Here is a 12,048-nt window from a genome sequence, read left to right as displayed (position 1 = left end):
AATTATATCGAATGCATGAATGCGAGTTATTACTCAAGTACCTGATTCCAAGCGCGTGGCCCATCATTTTGGTCTACCACACTTACCATAGACCTGGACGTGCTAAGTACACCCCTAGGCCTTTTTAACGTCTTTACCTTAGCAATTCATAAAGGATTATCCTATATGCATGTATGAGAGTTAATATATAAGTATACCTGTGGCCCAGTCACAAGGCCAATGAAACCCATGTGCCGAGCTGACATGTCTGAGGGAAATGCCGAAGTCTGACCGATGAGCTCTGAGCGCTACAAGTTCTGGTCCAGTACAAATTGTAATAACTTTTGGCTTACATACAGAAAAATTCGTATGTGATGTGTATTTACATACTAGTTTAAATTTGTATGTAAATATTCGTATGTATTAACCAATATGTAAATAAAAAGTTTCTTGCGATGAGTATTATACACAGGTAAGTTTGTAAAACATATCAACTATTTGCTTCAGATGTGGGGATGACTTCTTATGTAGTGAACTAAACCACACACCAGTGTTATCAACTACAGATAGCACAAGTAACTGTAGTGACCCCTGCACCATCCATGAAATAGTTAGTAAATATTTAAAACATGAAGTACTAATAATTGACGAATTATATTTAAACTTACTTGTTAGTATAAGGGCAAAGATATATTTATTTTCCCTTTTCAATCAGAGTGTCCGTGATGTATGACTAGGTTTTAACTTTCTTCACTCAATTTGGATTAATGAAATAGGGATCCAAGAATCCATGGGCATCTTGATTCCTGTCACTAATACAAACTCCAGAAAAATACCTAGAAGTTATTTGCTAAAGAATAATCAATAATTTAACATAAAGTAAATTGAAATATAGGTAAAAAATACTTACATCATAAAACATTGAACGATGGTTATATTAAGCTCCTGGTTTCGAGCTGCAAATTCTACCATATCTAACATGTATGTGTACAGGGGGGATGTCAGTGTTTCTTCCAAGAAAAGTATCATCCCACGGAACCTCCAGTGGGTTTGTACCAATAGCCTTAAAGCTAATAATAAAGAAGCTATAGGATCATCAATTGTAATCAAAAGCTTCTTTTGCGGACTTGGTTTCTAACGAGGTTTCTAAAAAGTAAAGAACATTTGCATTAAATTAGATATAATAATAAATATAAATTAATATAATTAAATTAAATTCTTATCGGGGTTCTGGATTAACTCGAATGAGGTGTCTGGGCCAGGCTATGAATCGAAACTACCTCCACCACAGTAGTTACCTCGTTTGTAGGTAGAGGCACATGTGCATAAAAAAATCGTACTTTGTCCACCGTCACCATCACCACAGTAAGGGGGAGAGGCACGTTATGTAAGGTAGTGGCCCTTTCAAAGACTTTTCCAATGGCCACCACCTAAGGAATGATGTCGTGCTTTAGAAGAACTCACATTGGCTTATCTGGCCAATGACATCCATTGATGTTGTAGGAGTTGCATAACTCCCCTTTGTGCTCCTAAGAGTGGGAGTCATAAGCGGCTCAACACAAAGCTGTTGCGATAGAAACTCGCGTCGCAACAGCCAATTCTTCTCCTCAAACTCTATTCGCATCTGCTCACTCTCCTGTTGCATCTTCTGACTTAAATCCTCCATTAATTGTTGTCGTATTTTATTCACCATTTCTTTGTTGGTCTCTGCGGAGGAAGAGGATGAATTTCATGGTGCAGCTCCGAAGAATTGTCGAATTTGTACCCCTTTCTAGCTGCACGCACATGACCAGGGTGCTCAGGTTGTCTAATAGCTTCATATAGTATATCTTGACGACCATGTGGTAAAAAATTACCTTGGAAGCTTTTCCAAACAAGGAATCCTGCAAGAGTCCAAAATTATATAATTTTTTAATATAATTAATGCTTTAAAATAGAACAAAAGTAGATGAAAATAACTTACATTTTTTTAGACTATTCGTGATTGCTCACAACTATATGTACCCGATTTTTTCATTCGAGCCATCTTCCACTTTTGGTGGTGGGTTGGTGGACCTGGAGGTTCACTGGCCCCTATATCATTTTCAGAAGCAATTGCTTATCTCGATTGCTCTTTCTCATTTACCAAATATTCTTCAAGCTTATAATACCCCGCCTGAGACATTAGGTGCGGGGTCAGATTCTTGGATGCTATGTTTTGAGCTTACTTCCTACGACCTTATGATAAATGGAATAAGTAAAGTGGATAAAATAATATTAAATAATTAGTGTCATAATCAATAAATTAAATAATTTAGTAATTTCACTTACCGTTCACTCCTCAAATTCACGACTTTCAACGAAAATACGCTTTGTTTCCTTATCAATATTGGAGTACTTTGAACAAGGATTTTAGCCTTTATAAGGTTCAACATATTTTCACGTCAGTTGTGACTTAAATTGATAGAATTTAATGGCGACCTAAGATAGAACCTTCGATCTTAGACTCTCCACATTAGGGATATCACAATGCGTTTGCCAAAAAGTACCATGATATCCTCCCAGATCATGGTCTGATTGACCTCAGTCACATGATCCCATGAAGGTATCAATATGGAGATCTTTTCACGAGCAACGACTCCAACATAGTTGCTGAAAGTATCAGCACTAGAACTAGAAGCCACTCCGACGTTGACGTCAATGGTGATTGGTGTCTTGTCACCATTAGTACGTCTCAAGGAGAGACTCCTGAGTCTAGTAGGTTCTCTGGTGGATCTTCCGGAAGGGTGGTAAGAAGAAATCAAAGTCTGATCATTTTTTATATCTGTGTTAAAAAATTAGGTAACAAACATTATTTAAATTGCATCAAAAGAAATTCATATAAAACAAATACATAAAATATTATCACAAATATTTCTAAATTCATTCATGGGTGAATTTTCATATGTATATTCCCTCTCTGTAGTCTTTACGGGTTGCATGTACATTTTCAACTACATCGTCATTTTTATTCATTATCATTGGTGTGAATGAACGGGGGTCACCATTTTCAATATTAGACAATTCATCATCAATAGCCTCCCCTTGTTTTTTCCCGTATAAAACAACATATCAATGTTTTAACTGTTGGGTCTATTAGTGTCTAAGTTCAAGAGGGGAGGGGTGAATTGAGCTTATAAAATTTTCGCAAGAACACACAATTTTCAGTATTCCAGAGGCAAAAAGAACAGATTGTTTTTACATGAAACAGATTGATTCTTCAGAGCAGTCTTGTCACAATTTGAATTTGTTCAATGTAAAAATGTGATCAACAGAGAATTATAACAGAATCAGATCAGCTTAATATTGTGAGGATGAAGGATACAACTATGCTTAGAAATCAAACAAAATTACTCAACACAAGGTTTTAAGAAAAATGATTCTTTCTCAGATTTTAATGAATGGACAGTTTGTTCACTAATCACTTAAACCATCATATACAACAACCTTGTTTATGATCAGAGAACTTTAACAAATCAGGAAGAACAGTTTTTACTCAAACCCAGAATTAACAGATTCAATTTCAAAAGAACAGATTTAGTTCTTGACAGAAATAAGCAAAACCAGAAACGAGTGCAGGGATGAGAAGAAAAGGCACACAAGTTTTTATACTGGTTCACTCATACAGAGCTACATCCAGTCTCACCTTACCCCAAGGTGGAATTCACTAAAAAACAGTACCAATCACTTACAAACACAGCAGTTCTTGAACACTACAAGAACAACACACACAATGCTGAAAAACCCTATTTCAGCACACCTTGCACTCCAAGAAACCCTATCAAGGAGTGACTAACACTTACACCTTTACAAAACAGAATAAAGGAAAGATTACACCTGAAAAGAAGATGCAAGAACTCAAAACCAATAGTTCAATTTGCTGCAGAACTGCACCAGCACCTTCACCAAGATCAAAGGTTTCCTAGAACAAGCACACTTGAAAATCACTTTGGAAAACCTTTCAAAAATCTTTCAATACTTCTTCTCACATGGAAAATGTTTGATCTCTGTCAAAAACGTAATTGCTCAGCACTTTTTTATGTGAGAGAGACTTTTCTTTATAAAGGAAACAGTTTCTAACTTCTTTTCAAAAAACAGTTGAAAAGCAGTTATGAAAACAACAGATTCATTTTTGAACTTAACAGATTTATTTTGTAAAAACCGCCAACTCAGCTAACTGAAATAACTGTCTGAGTTGTACCTTTGGTGCCCTAACTAACTTGTGAAAAACCTTTCAACTCACCAAAGAATAAACCTGTTCTTTCTCAGTGAAACAGATTAAAATATAGCACACAGGCCAGCTCAGCTTTAACTGAAATAACTGTCTAAGCTTTACCTGTGGTGCTCTAACTGAATTTTAGAAAAGCCTTTTAACAGAGAAGAAATAAACAGATTCTTTCTCCATAAAACAGATTTATTTGTGTACTGTTTTAAAACTGTTAAAACATTTCAAAAAGCTTTTCAAAAACCATTTAACCACATCATGTGCTTGATCTAGACTTGGTTAGGCATCTAGGATGGGTTATACAACAAAAGGCAATCATACACACTTACAAGCCTAATTACAGATGAATCTAAAAACCTATTACAATCTTCAAAGCACTCAAGCCATTTTCTTCATCAAACACATAACAAGCCTTGGTAGGGAAGAAGCTTCCTCCAGCTTCAACAATCTCCCCCTGTTTGATGGAGACAAATTCCCTTTGCTTTGCACAGCTTTGAAGAAAGATCATGACCAAACCTGTACAGAACTATGTACCAAAACAAATACACAGGTGTCAAGGCAGAGCAAACAGATTTAGAATTGATGTACCTGCAGTTTTAACATCTGAATCATATCAGCAACCTCTGTGAATATTATCTGCAGAACCTGTACCAGGCTATTCTTCTCCCCCTTTGGATTCATCAAACAGAATAGGAGCACAAAATACCAAAGAACAATAATAGCCATACATAACAGTTCAAATAAAACCAACATAGAGGTTCATTACAAACCACAAAAAAACTAAGAACTAGTGCAGAATAAAAAACAATACAGATTAATCTCAAATTGTTCAACAACAGATAAAAGATAAAAACTTTAGAAATAGGATCACTTGTTGTTGTAATAGAGCTCAGCTAGCTGCACTTGAACTCCTTCAAGTTGGTCATCCAAGTGTTGAAACCTGGCGTAAGTCATCTCATAGTGTGCCTTCTGCTCATCTGTGAGTATGTCCAGCCTGCTTAGCACCTGTCTTTCGAACATAGACAGAGGTTCACCTCTGTACTCAGGTGCCTCATATGCAACTATTGCATTCTGACTCGTGGCAGCAACATCTTCATGTTCAGAAGAATGTACTGGTGATTCATCCATGTGTTGCACACCATCAGCATTTGCTTCTTCTTCATTTCCTTGAGGAGCAGCTTCTTGCTCAGCCCTCTGTCCAACATTTCTTCTAAAAACCTAGCCATCTTCATCCTTATAGAATCCCATTTTCATGAGTGTGGAGTTATCTATTTCACTTGCAGCTTTAATAGAGTCATTCCTTTCATTGGTAGTGTCCACTTTAAAATGATCAATTAGTTTTGACACAAATATTGCATAGGGAAGACGATAATCAGGTAGTCTTGCAGATTTCAGCATATGTTCAACCATAGTACTTACCCAATTTACCTTAAGCTGGTTCATGATGCAATACAGCAGTATCAAATCTTCCTCATGAAGTACAGCATGATTACTTCCTCTAGGGGTAAGCTGCCAAGCAATTATATGAGCTAAGAGTCTAGGAATTAGAGTTAGGCTACCTGCGTGATACCTAGCTACTGGTTCAGTAGGATTTCTCACACAGCTTCTATAAAATTGCAATTTGTTGAACCCTTGAATTCCAGCAGTGTTCCCTTTGCTCACTTTCAGTCCTGAATATTTGATTCCACCAACACTGCTCCAGATTTCCCTAGTGATCTTCAGCTTCACTCCTTTCACATGGGAAACCAGATTTTTACCATCTTGTTCAAGGTTGCAGTAAAACACCTTCATAAGATCTGGATTAACATTTCCATTCATCTCCAGAAATCCTTTCAGCTTTTGATGCTTAAGCAAGTCTTTGGCTTCTATCAGATTCTCCTCTCTCAGCCATGAGAACTCAAGCAGCTTGGGTACATTGATTTGCTTTCTGCTAGTCTCTTGTATGAACCTTGTCATTGCCTCTGAATCTCCAGCAAACCAGTTTTCCAGGATGCCTTGGCTGCTTTGAGATTACTCCTTGGACTTCTTCTTTCTATGTGAAGAGGATGCCATGCTTAATCTGTTTTTCCATGCATCAATATATTAACATACAATTCTAGAAGAGAAACATTACAGATTATTACTCAAAATAGAAACACAACCTGTGGTGAAACAATGTGCACCTGGACAGCTTATAGTACAAGTGGAAGGGTGTGAGAGACGAGCTAAATTGTGCTAGGTTTATATAGGATTATTAAACCAAAATTGAAAAACACAAATTTTAATTCAGGGCAATGTAATCAGATTTTGGAAATAATGAATTTTGAAGAAAAATCAAATCCCACAGATATGCTACAGATTTTATTCCAATGGTGCAGCAGGTTCAGGTGTGGATTCACGTAAGAATATCTTGGAACCTGATTTTGGTACATCAAATCTGTTGCATCTACACAAAATCCAATTAGTTAGGATACCCACACACTAATTTGCATGGATCTGCTGGTCAATAACCGTAAAGGCAGTCAACAATAAAGTGGGAGAGAGAAAAATAAATCTTTCTCTTTCCTAGTCACAGCTGTGATTTCTGAAACATGAAACGAAACATGTTAAAACATACAACAACAGATTGAAATTTTCACTGCAGAGGACAATTTAAGCTAATAATACCCAATTCATTTAGAAGAAAGTAAAACCTGTCTTTAGTAAGTGGTTTAGTGAATAGATCAGCTAGTTGAAATTCAGTACCAATGAATTGTATATCACATGTTCCATTAGCTATATGTTCTCTTAGAAAGTGATGTCTAATTTCAATATGTTTAGTTCTTTAGTGCATGACAGGATTCTTAGACAGATTTATGGCACTAGTATTATCACAATTTATAGGTATCTTGTTTAACAGAATTCCAAAATCACTTAGCTGTTGCCTTAGCCATAAGGTTTGAGCACAACAACTTCCAGCAGCTATGTATTCTGCCTCTGCTGTAGAGAGAGCAACACAAGCTTGCTTCTTGCAATGCCAAGAAATTAGACTTGATCCAAGCATGTGACAAGTCCCACTTGTGCTCTTCCTATCAACTTTGCAACCTGCAAAATCAGAATCTGAAAAACCAGTCAAATTTAAAGATACCTTGTTAGGATACCATAATCCAACATTCTTAGATCCTTGCAAATATTTCAGAATTCTCTTTGCAGCATTGTAGTGTGATTCCTTTGGATCAGATTGATATCTAGCACATAAGCACACAGCAAACATAATATCAGGCCTGCTAGCAGTTAAGTATAGTAAAGAACCAATCAAACCCCTGTACTTAGTTTGATCCACTGATTTTCCTGCCAAATCTTGATCCAGCTGACAACTTGTTGAAATAGGAGTGTTGATTGCTTTGCATTGATTCATATCAAACTTCTTAAGCAGCTCCTTGCAGTATTTTTCTTGACTCACGAAAATTCTATCCTTGAGTTGCTTAACTTGTAGTCCAAGGAAGAAATTCATTTCTCCTAACATTGACATCTCAAACTCACTTTTCATGGTTTTCACAAAGTCTTCACACATTTCTTCATTTGTGGATCCAAAGATAATATCATCTACATAGACTTGCACAAGTATGATATCTTCACTTTTCTTCTTTAGAAAGAGGGTTTTATCTGAATTGCCACGGCTGTAACCTTGAGAAAGCAGAAATTCACTTAGCCTTTCATACCATTGCCTAGGTGCTTTCTTCAATCCATATAAGGCCTTCTTAAGCATGTACACATGTTCTGGATTTTTGTGATCTTCAAACCCTGGAGGCTGAGATACAAACACCTCTTCATTGATGTAGCCATTTAGAAATGCACTCTTGACATCCATTTGAAACAACTTGAAACCTTGTATGCTGGAAAATGCTAGAAGTAGTCTGACAGCTTCAAGACGTGCTACTGGTGCATAGGTTTCACCAAAATCATTACCTTCTTCTTGGTTATACCCTTTAGCAACCAGTCTTGCTTTATTTCTAGTGATAGCTCCATGTTCATCCATCTTGTTCCTGTACACCCACTTGGTTCCTATGATGTTCATCTCATGCTTTCTTGGAACCAAAGTCCACACTTCATTGTATTCAAACTGGTTCAGCTCTTCCTGCATTGCTGTTATCCAATTGCTGTCTTGCAGTGCTTCTTCCAGGCTTTTAGGCTCAATCTGTGACACAAAAGCTACTATTTTGCAGAAATTGTTGAGTGAATTCCTTGTTGAGACTCCTTTCTCAATATTACCAATTACATTGTCAAGAGTGAGATCCCTTGGAGTCTTCCATTCTTTAGGCAGTCCTGCATTCACAGTAGATTCTTTGATAGAATCTGAATTAGTTGTATCAAGCTCACTAGATTGATTCTGTTGCACAACAGTTCTTAAATCATCCATACCAGGTTCGTCCAGAACAGATTTGGGCACAGAAAAATCTGTTTCATCAAACACAACATGTATAGATTCTTCAACTGCAAGCAATCTTTTGTTATACACTCTATAAGCATGACCATTTATAGCATAACCAATATGTATTCCTTCATCTGATTTAGGATCAAACTTCCCCAGATTATCTTTACCATTATTTAAAACAAAGCATTTGCAGCCAAACACTCTAAGATGACTAATGCTAGGCTTCCTACCCTTATACAATTCATAGGGAGTTTTCTTAAGATTTGGTCTAATTAATGTTCTGTTAAGCACATAAGAAGCAGTGTATACAACATCAGCCCAAAAATATTTAGGTAAACCAGATTCACTTAGCATAGTCCTAGCTAATTCTTCTAGTGATCTATTCTTTCTTTCAACAACACCATTTTGTTGGGGTGTCCTAGGAGCAGAATAACTATGTATGATCCCATGTTTTTCACAATATTTATCAAACTTTGCATTTTGAAATTCTCCCCCATGATCACTACGAATCTGTTTTATCCTATTTTCATTTTCATTGTGCAGAACCTTAGCTAGTTTCTTAAAGGCTTTATATGCATCATTTTTAGAAGCAAGAAACAAAGTCCATGTATATCTTGAAAAGTCATCAACAATCACCAAAGCATAGTAATTTCCAGCTAAGCTAGCAGTCCTAGATGGTCCAAATAAGTCCACATGCAAAACATCCAAAGCTTTATTTGAAGAAACCATATCTTTTGATTTAAAGGAAGTTCTAATCTGTTTTCCCTTTACACAGGCATCACACAATCAGTTATTTTGAAACTTTATGTTTGGTAAGCCAGAAACAAGTTCCTTAGATTTTAGCTTATTCAAGTGATTTGTGTGAATGTGAGCTAGTCTCCTATGCCACAGCCATGACTCATCATTCTTAGATAGCAAACACTCATTTTCAGAACAACTCTTTATAATGTCTAGGAGATAAATGTTGTTTACCCTTTTTCCAGTGAACAGCACCTTACCAGAAATTTCATTTGAAATTGTACAAGTGTTGGCTTCGAAATTGACCTTGTATCCCTTGCCACACAGCTGGCTAATGCTTAGAAGACTATGTTTTAGCCCTTCAACATATAGGACATTCTCAATAGTAGTTGAGTCTTTAGTACCAACATCTCCTCTTCCATGAATTTTTCCTCTATTGTTATCCCCGTATGTGACATGCCCTTCATCTTTGAGTTTCAGATTTATGAACTGAGTCACATCACCAGTCATGTGCTTTGAGCAGCCACTGTCAAGATACCACTGGTTTCTCCTGCTGCTTTTCTGCAACAAAACAGATTTAGCACATATGGTACCCTTTTAGTGTAGGGTCCAGCATGATTAACACCTTTCCTTAGGAAGCCATTTGGCCAATCCTTTGGGAACAAGATACCTCCTAGCTTTACAATTTTTAGATACATGACCAGACTTCAAACAATAAAACAATGTTTCAATATGCATTGTTTTTGAATAACTAAAAGAGGAAAAACCTGTTTTGGAAGGAACAAAGAAACTGGACAGCTTTTTCACATTACCTTTCATTCCAGGATTATACCCTAAACCATTTTTATTGAAAACAACATTCTGTGAACCTAATAAGGTTTTAAGATTTTCTCTTCCTTTAGTGAAATTTGAAAGTGTTTTTAACAAATACTCAACCTGTTTTTCCAGCTTTTTACAATTATCACAAGTTTTAATTGATGCATGCAAACAAGTCAATTCAAGACTAATCAATTCAGTTTTAGCTTTGTGCAGTTCTTCTTCAAGAGCTTTGACCTTAGGTTCAAGTACCCTATTTACTCTATTCAATCTGTTGCACATTATAGCCAACCTGTTTGCTTCATCATGTGTTTCCTTAAAGGCTATTAGCAGCTGATCATAGTTTTCAGAATCAGTGGAGAAATTACTTACTGAGTCAGAGTTGGATCCCTCATCATTCACCATGAAGCAAAGATTTGCTTCTTCACTTTCAGTTGAGGAATTACTAGATGAGGATACATCATTTTCTTCCCATGAGATATATGCTCTTCTACCTTTGCCTTTGTCACTCCTCTTGCTTGCTGATTTTTCTTTACTTTGATTGTTTGGACAATCAGCTTTTATATGACCTGGTTTACCACATCCAAAGCACGTGTAATTGGAAGAATTTGAATCATTAGGTTGTTTGGAATACCTCTTTCTTTGCTGAGTTCTGTCACGGTTTTTCTTTCTAAGAAACCTGCTGAACTTTCTGGTGAGCAGACTCACGGTCTCATCATGTTCAGGATCACCTTCTTCCTCACTTGTATCATGTTCCATGGTAGTTTTCACAGCAATTCCTTTGGCCTTCTTTTCCACTGTTTCTTGTTCTTTCAATCTTTTCAGCTCAATTTCATGTTCTATCAGCTTTCCAAAAAGTGCAGCAGTGGACATCTTGGATAAATCTCTGGATTCTGAGATTGCTGTTACCTTAGGCTGCCAGCTCCTATCAAGACATTTTAGTACCTTTATATTAAGCTCTTCCTTGTCAAAGACTTTACCAAGGCCAGTGAGGTGATTTACAATGTGTGTAAATCGTTTCTGCACATCTGCAATACTTTCTTCAGATTGTATTCTGAACAGCTCGTACTCCTGAATTAGTGAGTGCTTCCTTGCCCGTTTCACATCATCAGTCCCTTCATGAGTCACCTCTAGTACATCCCACATCTCCTTTGCTGAGTTACATTGAGAGACTCTAAAGAACTCATCCATGTTCAGTGCAGAGGTGATGATATTCTTGGCTAAGGAGTCATATTGGGCCTTCTTCTTCTCTGTTTCACTCCATTCAGACCAAGGCTTCTTTATTGTTTCATCTTTGACAACCTGCATAGGTATAAAAGGTCCATTGACCACTGCATCCCAGATTTCCATGTCAATAGATTCCATAAAGATCTTCATCCTGATTTTCCAGAAAGCATAGTTAACACCACCAAACATAGGAGGTTTATTAATAGACGCATCTTCAGCAAAAGGCATTTTAAACTCAGACATCATACACACACTTGAGCAAAATACAAGCCCTAGCTCTTGATACCAATTGTTGGGTCTATTAATGTCTAAGTTCAAGAGGGGAGGGGTGAATTGAGCTTATAAAATTTTCGCAAGAACACACAATTTTCAGTATTCCAGAGGCAAAAAGAACAGATTGTTTTTACATGAAACAAATTGATTCTTCAGAGTAGTCTTGGCACAATTTGAATTTGTTCAATGTAAAAATGTGATCAACAGAGAATTATAACAGAATCAGATCAGCTTAATATTGTGAGGATGAAGGATACAACTATGCTTAGAAATCAAACAAAATTACTCAACACAAGGTTTTAAGAAAAATGATTCTTTCTCAGATTTTAATGAATGGACAGTTTGTTCACTAATCACTTAAACCATCATATACAGCAAC

General features: G+C 36.6%; 1 pseudogene; it reads right to left on the bottom strand.

The window, feature by feature from the left end:
- Positions 1-6,836: 6,836 nt before the first annotated feature.
- LOC150024241 (uncharacterized) lies at positions 6,837-11,624 on the bottom strand (annotated as a pseudogene).
- Positions 11,625-12,048: the final 424 nt, after the last annotated feature.

Source organism: Phaseolus vulgaris, chromosome 10 (assembly GCF_051622355.1).
Source record: "Phaseolus vulgaris cultivar YP4 chromosome 10, ASM5162235v1, whole genome shotgun sequence".
NCBI classification, from domain to species: Eukaryota; Viridiplantae; Streptophyta; class Magnoliopsida; order Fabales; family Fabaceae; genus Phaseolus; species Phaseolus vulgaris.
The sequence above is the reverse complement of the archived record's forward strand: the minus strand, read 5'-3'. Positions and strand labels throughout refer to the sequence as shown.